Genomic DNA, 14,760 nt, shown 5'->3' with positions numbered 1-14,760 from the left:
ATTTATATGCGGCTTTCCGACGCCAAACAAGTCTCGACAGGAATTATTGTGTGGGTGTGTGTGTGTGTGTGTCAAATCCTATGAAAATAGCCATCTTGCGGCAAACCGCGAAAATGATCGGGGGCGGGGAGGGGGGGGGGGGGGGTAGCGCCGCGGATTTGGCGGGCGGGGGAGCTAGGGGGGAGCGCCGCGGATTTGGGGGGGGGGGGGGCTAGGGGGAGCTATGGGGGAGCGCCGCCATCTTTGATTTAGAACTGTCATATATACACTACTCTTTCCCTATAAAGTAAATAAAGTAATTCCGCTTCCGTTTGTTACTTCTCCACCGAGCAATTACGATACCGTTTTTACGGTACTCAACTATGCTGCCCAAGATTGTCACAGATTGAAACAGTGAACTTGTTTCATAACTTTTGATCAACCTCTCTGTATAAAAGCTTGTGAAATTTTTGCTGCATCCTCAAAGGACTCGTGCTTGTCTAATATTGTGGTAAGGCTTGGTGGATTTCATTTTTTATTATCCCATCTTGGTTGCATCGGGTGTACAATAATGGCAGGAAGTGGATTAAAAGAAATGTTAAGGAGAATTTATGCTCCAAACTCTGCAGAAAAAATTATGCAGGGCCATGCTTATGCTAGAGTCATCCGGGCTCATTCATTAATTCAGACAGCATTGGCGAAAATAATTTTTGAGAATCTGGGTAGCACGATTGAAAAGCAAGAAAGTCTTAGGCCCGTATTCATAGTCAGGTCTCAAGGCGGTACTTAAGACCGTCTTGGCGAAAATCGTGTTGTTCGTTCAAGACCGTCTTGAGATGCTATGTATTCATAGTCGGAAAACAAGACGGTCTTCGCCAAGATTTTGGTCTCAAGCGCTAGCTTATTTCATTCAAGACCGTCTTGGCGAAGACTGAGCTTGATACGGTCTTATCCGACGTTCGGTTATGTTCGGAATATTTCCGATGTATCCCCCAATAAGATGCTTGGATTTTATTTCTCAGCCTGTGCAAGATATTCGTATAGGCATGCAGCTCTTGAGTATTTTTATAGTTTATGAACACAACAACGTCTTCAACTGTATTACCGATACCTCCGTGAAGTTGGCCCCCCGAAGGTATTATTTTTAAATCTTATTAATGCAATTCGTTTGAGAATCGTTTGAGAGGGTTTGAGAGTAAAGAAAAATCGTTTGAGAGTTAATAGTTTTTCCGGGAAATTGATTTTGATTTTGGGTGTGAAGTTGGCCCCCATATTTTTTATCTCCTCAAAAAATGGACTCAGACGTTTAATTTTTGTTTTAATCTTTCGAGAATCGTTTGAGAGGATTTGAGAGTAGAAAAAAACTGTTAGAGAGTTAATATTTGAATTGATATTCCATAATTATTAAGTGATTGATTTCCCCATGATTTCCCCTAGTTTCCGAGCACTTCGGGCCTGCGCAATGGATATGCGCGGTGTACATGCGCAGTGTATCTAAAATCAGCTGGAGGCTGGTCGTGAGTGTTCTGCGCCGAAGAAACTGGCGTTTCTGTTTCATCGTGTGTTCTCCAGTAACAAAATCAATTAATCCTTCAAAAAATTGAGCAACATTCCAACGAGAGCAATAATGTTCAAAGAGCGAAAGAAATTCTGGAATAAAGTCGTATAATAAATTTATCCGACGTTTTTTCAATGATCTTGCCAAACATCGTCGAGTTGTGAACAAATATTGAAGCTTGTGGGAATTCAGGGGTTATAAACACAGGGAAACGATACGTGATATGGTGAGAACTAAAAAAAAATGACGTTTATTTTATAGCTTTGTTGTGAAATTCTTAGTCATGGTCCAGTGTCATTGTTACGGTTCGTTCAGTAGGTTGAGGAATTCAACCGTGCTTATAGAGACACGTAATCTGCGTGTTTAAACATAGATATAAATATTAATTTTTTTACGGGTATATATATAGCTCTCAATGAATGTGTATGAGGAAAAAGTGCAGTAACAGAAGGGATAAAAGGCGGAGAGAGAGTTTTATAGTACAAGCATGTCTATACAAGGACTGCTGGTCTCTACTCGAATATCGCCCACGCTAAAAAATTACGTCCGTCAGCACTAAGTGGGCGTATTAATGTTGTTTTCGTTGTAAATACTGAAAATCAATTTCTCCGAGCTTATCTCTATTGATTCAGAGTTTAAATTATCACCGTCTTACAAACGCGTGCATTTATCGTTTCTTCTTTTCTGAGCACTCGAAAATTCGAAAGTTTGTTTGAATATCATTGACGTCATTTTTCATTTCTGCTATCAGACGAATTCTGGCGCAAGGGACAATTTTTTCAATGCCGCCAAGAGACTGATCGACAACGAGATCGTGGTCATTAAAATTGTTGAGAGCTCGAGACGCACAAGTTCGAGAAATATTAACAGAGACGGTACAATGTCTAAGCCTGTTAGGAACAACAAACAGGCTGACAAAGCGGCTACAAAAAAATCCAAAGTAATTTTGAAAGCGCTCTGATCAATTTTTTTCCCATTCTTTTCTTCTCGTGAATTGTCAAAGGGATTAAAAATAAAAGACTTTGGAGCGAGTTCAAGTGCGCTAATTGTGACACGTCTTTTTGTTTATCTTTTTTTCATTCTCATTTCGAATAATAACAAGTCAACGAAGTTTCCTTTTTTCCATTCTTTTCAATTCAATAAGTGCGGTATTGTAGTATCCCAACCGTTTTCCCAAGTTATCTTTATCCGTTACCGTTAACCGTTATCCAAGTTATATATGTTCGCAAAAAGCGAGATTTAATTTAATTCTACATTCAATTTGATGGAAATTTGTAAACATTGTTTTGGTCTGCTGTTACATTGTATGGTGCGCCATACAATTTTCATCGCTTAGAAGAAGCGAGCTCAGTCTTGTTTCCAACGCGACACTGTGATAAATGAAACTCCCTTGACTTTATTATAAAAATTTTGAAGCTTCCGTATAATCATTATTTCAGTGTTTCATTCCTTTTATGATCGATTTTTTAATTACTAATAACTTTTTTCACGTTCTTTTCGTTCGCGTTTTTTTTTGTGTTGTTTATCCCAAGTTTTGTGTTGTTCTTCCTGAGTGTTCATGATTTTTTTTTAATTTTCTGATGGATTTATTTTTGATTTCATACTCGCGTATAAGACCACTTGATTCGCAATATGCCACGGAAAGCTGCTGTGACAGTGGAAGAAGCTGTGCGAAGCTTGGAGAAATTCATTACGCGCTTCGCAACATCGGAATTGCCGAATTATTCAGATGAAATATGGGGAGAAATCTCCGAAGATTTAAATAAGAAGTGGAGTGTTCACAATATTTATAACAACGTGGTCCAGGATCGCCGAAATATTCTCTCCCTTGCACGAAAGGAAAAGGGGATAATTATTCCATCGTCGAAGGACAAAACCGACACGAATTCGAGCGATTCGTATTCGTCAAATGAATCGACAACGTTCGAAAGTTCCGACGAGTTTTACGCAGCAAATCATTAAAATGAACCGGAAGATGGTCAAGAATTCTTCACGGTCAAGCTCACAAGCCAAGAATGGGATGCTATCAAACCCAGGAGTACGTCTCCGATACTTTTTCTTTTAATTAAGCGAATAAGGCATTTAATTTTACAACATATTTTCATATTTTGAAGCATGTTTCTTTTTTTGGGAAGTGAAATTCAAATTCTTTAAAAAAATAGTATTTTTTTGATATTTTGATATTTTTTTTAGCTCATTAAAAATATCTATAATTTCAAATTCAGTTCAATTTTTTATTTTCCTTTAGTTAGAATTGAAAAAAATTGTTTATTTTCATTTTCAAACCATTCAATGTACGGAGTATAATGAATAGGGCGGACTGAGCAGTATGGTTTGTACGAAATATATTGGTACAAAAATGAACAAAAAAACTAAAAATATAGGAATAGGTTGTTTATTAACTGAATTTTGTCAAACCAGGCTGTTTAGCAACGAGAAATTGGCAGTCCTGTAAAAAAAGTAAAATTATTATGATTCCGTAGAAAGCGTGTTCACGGTTTTTATCCAATAGTTGAAATTCGAAATGTTATCCAATTGTACTACTGTTGTAAGCGCTCTCTCTCTAAAGCAAATCTTAAAAAAAAAAATGAATTTCTTGAATCAGTCAGTGAAATATAACTACAAGGGCCACCTTGAAATTCGGCCAAAATAATAAGGCAAAATATTTTGTGATTCCTATTCTTCAATATTACTTGCACTTGCAGGTCTGTCCTCCGGATGCCGACCGACGCTACAGAAAGGAGTCTGGAATAATATCGTACCGATTGCCATCTCACGTCAGACGAAAATTCCATGTGCATACGTTTTCAAGCGTGCCAAAATTGCAAAAGCTCCAACCTGTATCGGTAATTATGTCACAATTCAGGGTCAATGTAAAGGAAATTCGTGTCAAAATAAACTAAAAGTGACTATCGAAAAAGAACCAACCAATAATGACGGTGTTATAATAAACGTATTAACGCGGGATACTCGGAATATCACGCACGAAGTGGTGAAACGTCCTCTAATTGGAAAATACAGAGAGGAGGTCCTGAAAAATTTAGTACATGAAGGTGCATACAATTTCCGAAAACGCACGGCACGGGAAGAAATGGTTCTGGGGGATGCGAAGCCACCATTTCTTGCAGATGCACCTGTTCTGCGGCAAGCAAAAAAACAGTGAATTGATACGAATTTGGGGCTCGACCCACTGAACAAGACAAACTTGAATGCTTCGCTAGAAGCTATATCGCAACAACCAGAATTTCTTGGCAAAATTGAGTACATCGCATCAACCCCTTTTGTTGTTGTCTATCGCAGTCCATCACAGTTTCACGCGTACAAAGAATACTGCAGAAACAGCACAATCAGTACGGTAATGATTGATGCGACAGGGAGCTTAGTTAGAAAAATCGATCGAAACGACAAATCAAGATGTGGTCCAATTTTCCTGTACACTATGGTTATTAATTTCGATAAATTGACTATTCCGATCCACCAGATGCTCTCGGAGAGACACGACGCGCACTCCATCATGAATTCGATCCATCTATTTTTGCGAGCCGGTGCGCCCAAACCGAAGCTTGCGATATGCGATCATTCCAAAGCACTCCTGTATGGAATGTGCAAGGAATTTAACGACACAACATTGAAGAAATACATTCAGAACTATTTTGAACTTCTGGTGGCAAGGAAACCGATAAAGGTAGATACTCACCTACGGGTTGACGTTGCGCACATAATTCAAGCTGAGTCAAGGTGGAACTGTTGGAAAGTCGTTATGCACATCGAAGTGAAGCAATTCTTCCTCCGATCCGTTACGTTAATGATTCAATCTTCGGACATCAACCATTTCGAAATGTTATTGACGCGAACATTCGTTGTCGCAAGCCAAAAATATTTGGACTCTACAGTGGCGATTCCAATCAAGGACGACGAGGCTGCTGAAAAGGTTGAAAGTGTCCTCGCAATTAGAAATCATCTGGAGATATAATGGCAAAAACAGGCATTGCCCTAAGAAAATTTGGAACCGACATCGAAGAAAATAAACATCTCCGTCCAGTTGATAATCTCTCAAATTATGAGAAAAGTCAGTGTGATGGGTGCGAAATAAAATCCATCACGGGTCGACAAAATTTTAAAAACAAGTGCTACAACTGGAAACGAAGGGCGTGAAATGAATGCATTTTATGTACCAGGGTTCATTGCGTCGATGAAGCCACTTGCCGTGGAATTTCCACTTTGGACTAATTGCACGACGCCACAGTGGTCCGAAAGCCCGAATTCTTGGCCAAAACTCCCAAAACCGAAAGTTATCATCCGAGGTAAAGCTTCACATATTTGTCAATAGATAGCATTAGAGCTTTGAAATCCAAAAGGGCAGATGTTCATATTCATTCCATGGCCTGTGGTAAGCCCTCGAAAGTGACCATTGTCGAGACTCGCGCGGGACTGTGGTGTGTGCACGCTTTCGAGCGCGCGAAAAAAAAGGCTGTAGTTTTTTCACTTTTCATCAAAATCGAGTCAACCAAAATGGATATTATTCCTCAAGGTAAGTGAATTACATAAATTTTGTGAATGAACCAAGTTTCGGAATTTATGGCGATGATATTAATGATGCAATACGAGTGCTGCAAAATAACCTATTTCATTGAATTGCATTACTATCTGTAGAGAATTAGTTATGATCCCCGGAGATCCTGCGGAGATCTCAACGATTCCTAGTGTGAAAAAGTATAGAGAATGTGAAACCGTTGGCATCGCCTGCTCGTTTTTGCTCCATTGGTCAAAAATACGCAGTCTTTGAAGCAGTGTTTTGTCGACTCGGTCGGAGCCTCGTGGCCCGCCTCGTGGGATTAGTGTAGCGGGGCGACGCAGACAACGTCATTCATCGAAACGACGTCGATGATGAGAATTCAGATAGTGATTAGTATGTGTCTTTAAAAATTATGTTATTTTGTTTTATAAGAAAAAAATCTATACGAATTAAAGAAATTAATTTACAAAATATCACTTTTAACAAAGTTGTACCATTTTTCACGAAATATTCCCGCCATTTTCGGTCCACCATTTTTAATTTCGCATTTTTGCATTCATTTTCGAAACCAGCAAGCCAAAAAACTATAGGTATAGTAATACTAGCAATTTTCACTGAGAAATATTTGAGTTATTAGTTTTGACCAGGAATTCGGGCTTTTGGACCACTGTGGCGCGACGCCAAAAATGAATAATAATGCCTCATCCGCGCCCATTGAATCTTACTTCAATGACCTCCAAACTAATGTTTTAAAAAAAGGTCTACGAAGGGACGACAATTTTGTGGTTACTCACTTACGAGACATAGAATGTGGTAGTCTTCTCTTCGTGGCCAAGACTACAAGACAATGCAATGCAGAAGCAGGGTTCGAACCGGGTGATCTCAATGTCTCTTCTTACTGCGAGTTTGATTCCGAAACTCCGCAGATTCCACAGCATGACCCTGACCAGTGGTCTGTGGAGAATTGGGGAGGCCAAGTGCCGAAGACCGAATTGGCCATTGGTGCTGTTGTTGAAAGTGCAGACGAAGAAGATGTTGTAGAAGTCGCTGATGCATGGGATCATTCGTATAGCCGAAGTAAGGACATTCCTGAAAACGAAGCACACGAACCACAAAATGAAGTGAAGACAGAAGAGACGTCGAAAAAAAGTACATATTTCGGAGCATTACCAGAAATAAGGTACATAAACAGCCAAATTGATAAAAAACCAGCTGCAAGACAGAGAAAAAGGAAACCATGTTTTCTGGAAAATGGTTCGAAATTATCGAAGCCGGTTAAACTGAACAGCAAAACGTATTTCGTACAGTCAACGTGCCCTTTCAACTCTGTGGCACAAGTGCTGATATCTGGAGCTATTGACCACACGGCTTACGATTCAGCAATCAAAAAATGCAAGAACCCGACGCTCCAGTTTGTTGTGAACACGTTAAATACGGGAGTCACCAGTAAAACGTACAACGATCGAGCACGCGTTCTTTTAAATTTGTATGTCCCGGAACCGAACGTAAAAACAGCGAATAAAGTTCTGTCCTATACTTTAAGCGCATACGACAGCGTATACAATTTTGTCGATAAAGCAATGAAAACGGCACTAAGTGTCCACATAACCGAAGAATGCTTGCAGCTGTGCAGACGAGAATATTCATCGGCCCTTCTGTCACCAAATCACGAAACAGTGGCGAAATCCAGATTTGGCGCCCTGGAAGCTGCGCTCAACTTTCGGGCGCGTCTTACAAAACTCCGCTGTTTCACAAAGGGCTGTAATGGATCGATGACCCGTATTAGTCGACCGGGAATTCATCTGTTCGTCGATGCGGACATCCGTAAAAATAGCAGCGACAAGCAGGGAATGCGATGCAAGCTCTCCGAAAACTGGAAAAGGCAAAAAAAAAGGATGAGTGTCATGAAGAATTTGTCGATTCTTTCATCGTCTCGTAACGGGAACAAAAAGAAGAAATGAGTAAAGCGAGAGTGCAATAAGAGAAAGGAAAGAAAATGAAGTGTGTACAGAAGCTCGATTATTTAATAATAAGTGGCTATTAACATCGTTTATTGTCGTATCTTTATGCTTCCTTCTGAAGTAGAAATTCATTCTAAGTATTCGAGTTAGGTGGGTCATCAACCTTGTTTAAATTGGAGTTGAAAAGAGTGACTTTATATATTTCGATTTTTTTTCATCAAAATATGTCAAAACACCAAATGTCTCGTTGGTGTAACTCCGCTCAGCGTCAATATCGACGTCTGATGAGGTGTTGTGGCCACTGGCGTTGCCGGTGTGGTGTCATCGAACCCGTCTCTCCGTCGCTCCTCGGGGTCATACGTTTCTCGCGTTCTGGAAAATTCAATCAACCCCAAAATTTGAATTTTCTTCAAACTCCATAAATTCGCGAGGAGCAAACAGTCCACTTTGGGTCAATCTGACCCGAGGGGGATTTCAAATCGTTGAATTCCGAAAAATAAGATTTTTTTATCCGGAAAACGTGAATCGTTTTTTTTTTGCTGCGAATTTATGGGTCTGAATATATTTTTTTCACGCAAAACATGCAAACATTTCGCGCAAACATCCTACGTGTCCACATCGGGTCAACCTGACCCGAGACTTTTTTCAAACCGTTCAATTCCGGAAAATATGAACTTTTCATTTTTTTTTTCAGCGAATTTATAGGCCTGAATGTATTTTTCAAGAAAAACAAAATTCAATGCAAACGACCGGTGAGAAAAAATTCTTCGGGTCAAAATGACCCAACGTGTCCTCGAAGGGCTTATGAAAAAGAAAAAAACCTCCTCAAGTCCACAGTGGATCAATCTGACCAGAGACGTTTTTCAAATCATTCAATTCCGGAAAACATGAATTCCTCGTTCCTTTTTCTAGTTGCGAATTTATGCGAGCCTGAATGCATTTTTTCACGAAACAGAAGAGAAAAAATTTAACGGGTGAAAATGACCCAGTGTGTACTCGAAGGATTTGACGGAAAAAAAAATAAAAAATTGATAAAACTGACTGTGACTCGTGGTGATGCTTCCGGTATCGCTGCACGTGCTCGAGGCCAGCGAAGGAGGCGGCAGCATGTTCAAATGATCTGCGGTTTCCTTGTGGTTCGATTTGCTGCTACCGCTGGTACTGGCGTTTCCATTGGATTCGCATTTTTCGACAGATTCTCCGGTGTGGAGAGACCCAGCGGGCAAAATTTTAAAACGGTAAGTTGAATCGAGGTTCCAGGCGGCCAAGAGCAGCTGACTGACCTTGGGAACGCCGTTGGCGATGGTGAAGCCTGAAAACGATCGAGCCAGCGATAAAATTGAAAGAAAATGTCGAAAAAACGATTAAAATGGTTTTTTTTTAGAAAATTGCGAATTACCGATCGCTCCCGGTTGGTACATTGGACTGTTTTTCATGCAAACGTGCGTCCCGTAACTGATGTCCGTCGAGACGACCATCGAGGGTCTGTGTTTGCGAGATTTCGCCTTGTATTTGTCCCACAATTTTTTTCGCTACGCAAAAGCTACACAGCTACAGCTACACAGTTCATTTACCTTGTAAATGCGGCAAGGGATGGTACGCCTAGCCGAGTAACATGGATCGTTCGCAAGATCGTTGCAAGCACGGTCCAAGATTTACAAGATCTGAGAACACAGAAATCTTGGGATAGACGAACAGGAACATCGCTGACATATATTATAAGCCCATCGACATTCTACGTTTCTTCCAATTATGAGTGCATTATTCCTTATCTGCAAGTAAATATCAATTTTGGCGTTCTATAAAAGATTTCACTTTCTGTTGCACTGCGTTAAAAAGATTTCGTCAAGTTTCCCGTTTTCGACGCTCGTGTCTTTTTCCAATAGTTTCATCCAATTCTTCTCTTACCATTGGTGTCATTGAGAGAAAATTCCTCAGCTTCGTCTCCATGTCCATCTCGTACCCGTTCGATTTACGATAATCCGCATCCTCTAAACTCGTATTTCTTCGTCAATCTCGGTCGCTACAGTTGATTTCAGACGCACTGCGCAGACATGTTGCGCATATACAGTGCGCACACACAATGCGCACACCGGAAGTGCTCTAATCCTAGGGGAAATCGCACATTGAATAATTATTTAATATCAATTAAAATATTAACTCTCTAACAGTTTTTTTCTACTCTCAAATCCTCTCAAACGATTCTCAAACAATTAAAAAACAAATTAAACGTCTAAGTCCATTTTTTGAGGAGATAGAAAATATTGGGGCCAACTTCACACCCAAAATTAAAATCAATTTTCCGGAAAAACTACTAACTCTCAAACGATTTTTCTTTACTCTCAAACCCTCTCAAACAATTCTCAAACGAATTGCATTAATTAGATTTAAAAATAACAACTTCGGGGGGCCAACTTCACGGAGGTATTACCGACGTTTGACAGATCCGTACCCATTTCTAACCTTGTTTCAAAAACTTGAAGTTTACGGTGTGTGGAGTTTGAGGTTTATAATATTCCATGGCTCCGACAGGCAAAAGCGGCAAGCATTACATTATGGTTGATAAAAAAATATTTCTAGAAATTTTGAAAAAACATAAAGATATAGTTGAGTAAAAAAAGAGTGACTGAGCATCTCTTCATGAGAAAGAGTCAGCATGGAATGAAATTGCTGACAAATTCAATAGTGTACTACAAATCAGTGAGACGGTAAGTTATTCAATTCACTTATTGGCCATATTTTTTGTACGTTTGATCACTCAAATATGATAATAAATTTTTCGACGCTTCATTAAAGTCTACAGAATTTTCTTATATATTATATTCAGTCTCTTAGAGAACAGTGCCACAACTTAAAACGCTGTGGTCTAACATGAAACAGAGCCAGCGGGATCCTTTGACCGAGGAAAATCAAGCACGTATGGCTACTGGGGGTGGTCCGGAGATTCCAGATGCACAGGTAGACCCTGACATTGCAGCAATTGTGCCGCATTTAATGACTCTTGCCCCGACCAAGTGCAGTTCGAATATTATTCCAGAGGAGCAAGCAATAGCCATGGGTGATTACAACTTTTATTATATTACCAAATTATCTATCATATTAATACAAAATTATTTTTTTGAAAAAACTATATTTCAATAATATTTTCCATATTCCAGGTAGCGTTCTGGAGAATGACGATGATTCACTTTTTGATGTTCAAGATGTCGAATACTTATTAGATGCGTCAATTGATAGACCACCGACAGAGCCTACTCCAAGCTGTTCATCAGGTAAAAATCTCACATATTTTAACATATATCATTATGTAAGCCTCTATGTCGGTTATTGATAAATAAATTGTACCGATATGTTAAAAGGAACCCCGGGGCAGACTTGCAAAAAAATGCGTGTGGCGGCAAAGCGAAATCGGTCAGAATCATCGAGCCATTTTTCAGCGTCAAAATCTGTAGCTCAGAAGGCGATGGAGGAAGCTTTGACAAAGAGACTAGACGCTTTCTTAGCTGAGGACAGAGAGCTCTTTGAGATGAAGAAAGACCGTGAGCAAAGAATATCAAAATTAATGAAAGATAACGAAAACGACATTCATCTGCTTAAAGTTTAACACCTACGAATCCAAGAACTTGAAACCGGAAAGCCACAGCAGAAGCAGAGTTGGCTGAATTGAAACTTGCGCGTAAAAGGGACAACCTTTGATCTTCAAAGTTCAAAAGAGCAACTTTAGTTATATTTACTGGCTGTATTTGTAATGTATTGAATATTTTTACGTAGACAAATTTTCATAAGTATTATCGTAACTATAAGATTGATGCTTAGTGCAATTACGTACATATCAGTATTTTCATGAGTAAGTGAGGAGTTTAAAAATAAAATGAAAACCAATGATAAGTTATGAGGAAAATATGTATTCTAATGTTAACTGTATGTACAAATTAAATTCAATTTCATTCAATATTTGGAGTACATTCATTTTAAAATCAATTAGTCTTTACAATTAAATTAACTTGATATACATATTTTTTGATCAAATGAATAACCGTTCGATTAGAGCTTCGTGGACTGCAAAACCCTTTCCAGGCTGCCAATGCGGTGCTTGAGGTGGCAATTCATCCGCTTCTTCCTCTTCGATACGATTATGTTCCGGATGAGCATTATCCAATGTTAGTGATAAATTGTGTAGTACGGCACATGCTACAATAATTGTGGTAGAGCACAACAATTTGGTTCCCAAACCTCTGGATAGGCAAGAAAACGTCGCTTCCAAACTCCAAATGTTCTTTCAACAATTTGCCTTGTTCTGCTTTGTACGTTGTTATACCTATCAAGATACCAACTTGGTTAATTCACACATGTATACTTTGTTAATTTTATGACTACTTATCGAAATCTAAAGTGTTGCGATAATCTTTATCTTACCTTTGTTGAGCATCTGTAATTGGATTTACCAGTGGAGTCAGCAGAAATGGCAAGCACGGATAGCCGACATCTCCAACCAGGGTTCCAGTAAGTTGTCTCCCATGATACCGCATGTAAATTCGTGAGTTTTGGAATATTTGGCTGTCATGGTTACTTCCAGGCCATTCCAGAACCACATCCAAGAATTCCATATTAGGTCCGACGATTGCCTGTGGTATCATTCAAATTTAAAGTACCGATTTTCATAGAATAGTATTGTTTATTTGTATCCTAGATAAAATTAATTGCAACTTATGGTATTTGTAAACGGTTATCGCCAACGCGACATACCTGTACATTGAGGGAAAAATATCCCTTACGATTCCTATAAACCTCCTGCAGGTCTGCAAATTTCGTATGAGATAATCGAATGTGAGTGCAGTCGATAGCGCCATCAGCACCAGGTAAACCCTCCCTGCGTGCACCAAGCTGTCTGAATAGATCTCTGTTTGCGATCATAGCAGCTTCCATACTAGGAATTTTAATAACTGCGTGAATCAATGATGCAATTTGAGCCGATACTCTGTGTATTATCCTGGATACTGTAAACTGAGATATAATCATCAGATCTCCGTTGACGAGCTGTACAGTACAAAATGTATTAGCAATAATATATTCCATGATCACAGGAAGCAATGAAATCACTTTCTATTTTCAGTAGAAAGTCAGGAATTATAATCACAATGATCCTTACTTGAAAGCTAGCGGTAGCGTAAAATCGTAGACATATTAATAATTGCACGACAGGTGGAATTGGTAGTCCACGATTATTGACTCTGACTTAGGCAGCTTCAATTCTAGGTAGTATTCCGTACATAATACTATCCTTTAACAATCCGAATCGCCGTTTGAACTCCTGCTCGGAATAAAATTCGAACGGGTTTTGACCATCTCTGATGTATCTTTTCGGAGCTCGCTGTACTTCACCCTCGTCTTCGTCATTCAGCCGAACGTTGATCATTGCAACCACCTCAATCATATTATTCATTTCTTCGATCTGATCGTAGAAATTAAACACATCTTGCATATTCGCCATGTATATGTATAGAAATTCACTATTCACTTCACTTCACAAATTTTTCAAAGCGAGTGCTCTCATAACCTCTATTTCAATTGCAAGTTTCCGCTGCTACCCTTTTACAGTAAATAATCCCGTCCCACCTGCACTTTCTCAAACATTCCTTCACGATCTAATCCTGTTAATTTATATTATTTGAATATAATACTTTCCGAACAATTGGTAATTATCAATTTCGTACGCATCAGAACAATTGAGTAATATTCAGGCAACGAGCATTTGCTTAAGTGCAGTCTGAATTCGACTTGATCAAGATACGTAAATAAGACTGCGTTAACTGACTATGAAATGTTGCGTGCTCAAGACAATGCTTATTTCAAATAAGACTGGACTATGCAACCTTGTGAGCTATGCTTAGAATAAGACCGACTTGATGAAGACCGCCTTATTTGCCGCATCTCAAGACCGTCTTGTTCGAGTCCGGTCTTAAGCACTGACTATGAATACCGGCCTTGAAGAAATTTTGAGAGACTTCGTTATCAATCCTCCAACATTGGATATCATTCGTCAGAACGACATGCTGATAGAAGTTAAAAGAAGAGTACAAGAAAAATTACAGGAATTGAAGAAAATGGAGCAACGGCATCCCTCTGGGTATTACACTTCGAAATGGTTACATTGATGAAGGAATACATTGACGCAGAACGGTCGGGTAATTGGAATAAACATTTTCGTAGCGTTCAACAAATGATCCCATTTTTTTACGCCAGTGGCCATTTACTATACGCTAAATCTTGCCACCTATATTTGCAGGATATGTTGAGGCTTCAATCTTCGATGACAACGGTGGAATTCGAAAAGTTTGTCCACGAAGGATATTTTACGATGCGAAAGACAGATTAATTTTGGACTGGAGTCTGGTCTGATATGACAATCGAACAGACAGTAATGCGAAGTATGAAAAGTTCAGGTGGTCTTACTCGTAGAAGGGGAATTACAGACAGTGTTTTGAGCAAATGGATTTTAGGAACAACGGCTACACTTAACGTTTGCGCATCGTTAGAAGACTTCTGTGGCATGGTTTTTACCACTAGTGAACAACACGTTGATTTTCAAGAATCAAGGATACAAAGAAACGCGAAGGATACCAGAAAGATTTCCGTTTGGTTCTCGAAACATCCTCCATTCCCAGTTCTCAAAGATATTATGTCATTAGCAACTGGACTAATTGGCGGTACAACTGTAAACTGTTACAAGGCTATTGAAGTTGGTA

Source organism: Neodiprion lecontei, chromosome 7 (genome assembly GCF_021901455.1).
Source record: "Neodiprion lecontei isolate iyNeoLeco1 chromosome 7, iyNeoLeco1.1, whole genome shotgun sequence".
NCBI classification, from domain to species: Eukaryota; Metazoa; Arthropoda; class Insecta; order Hymenoptera; family Diprionidae; genus Neodiprion; species Neodiprion lecontei.
Note: the sequence above shows the minus strand (reverse complement) of the source record.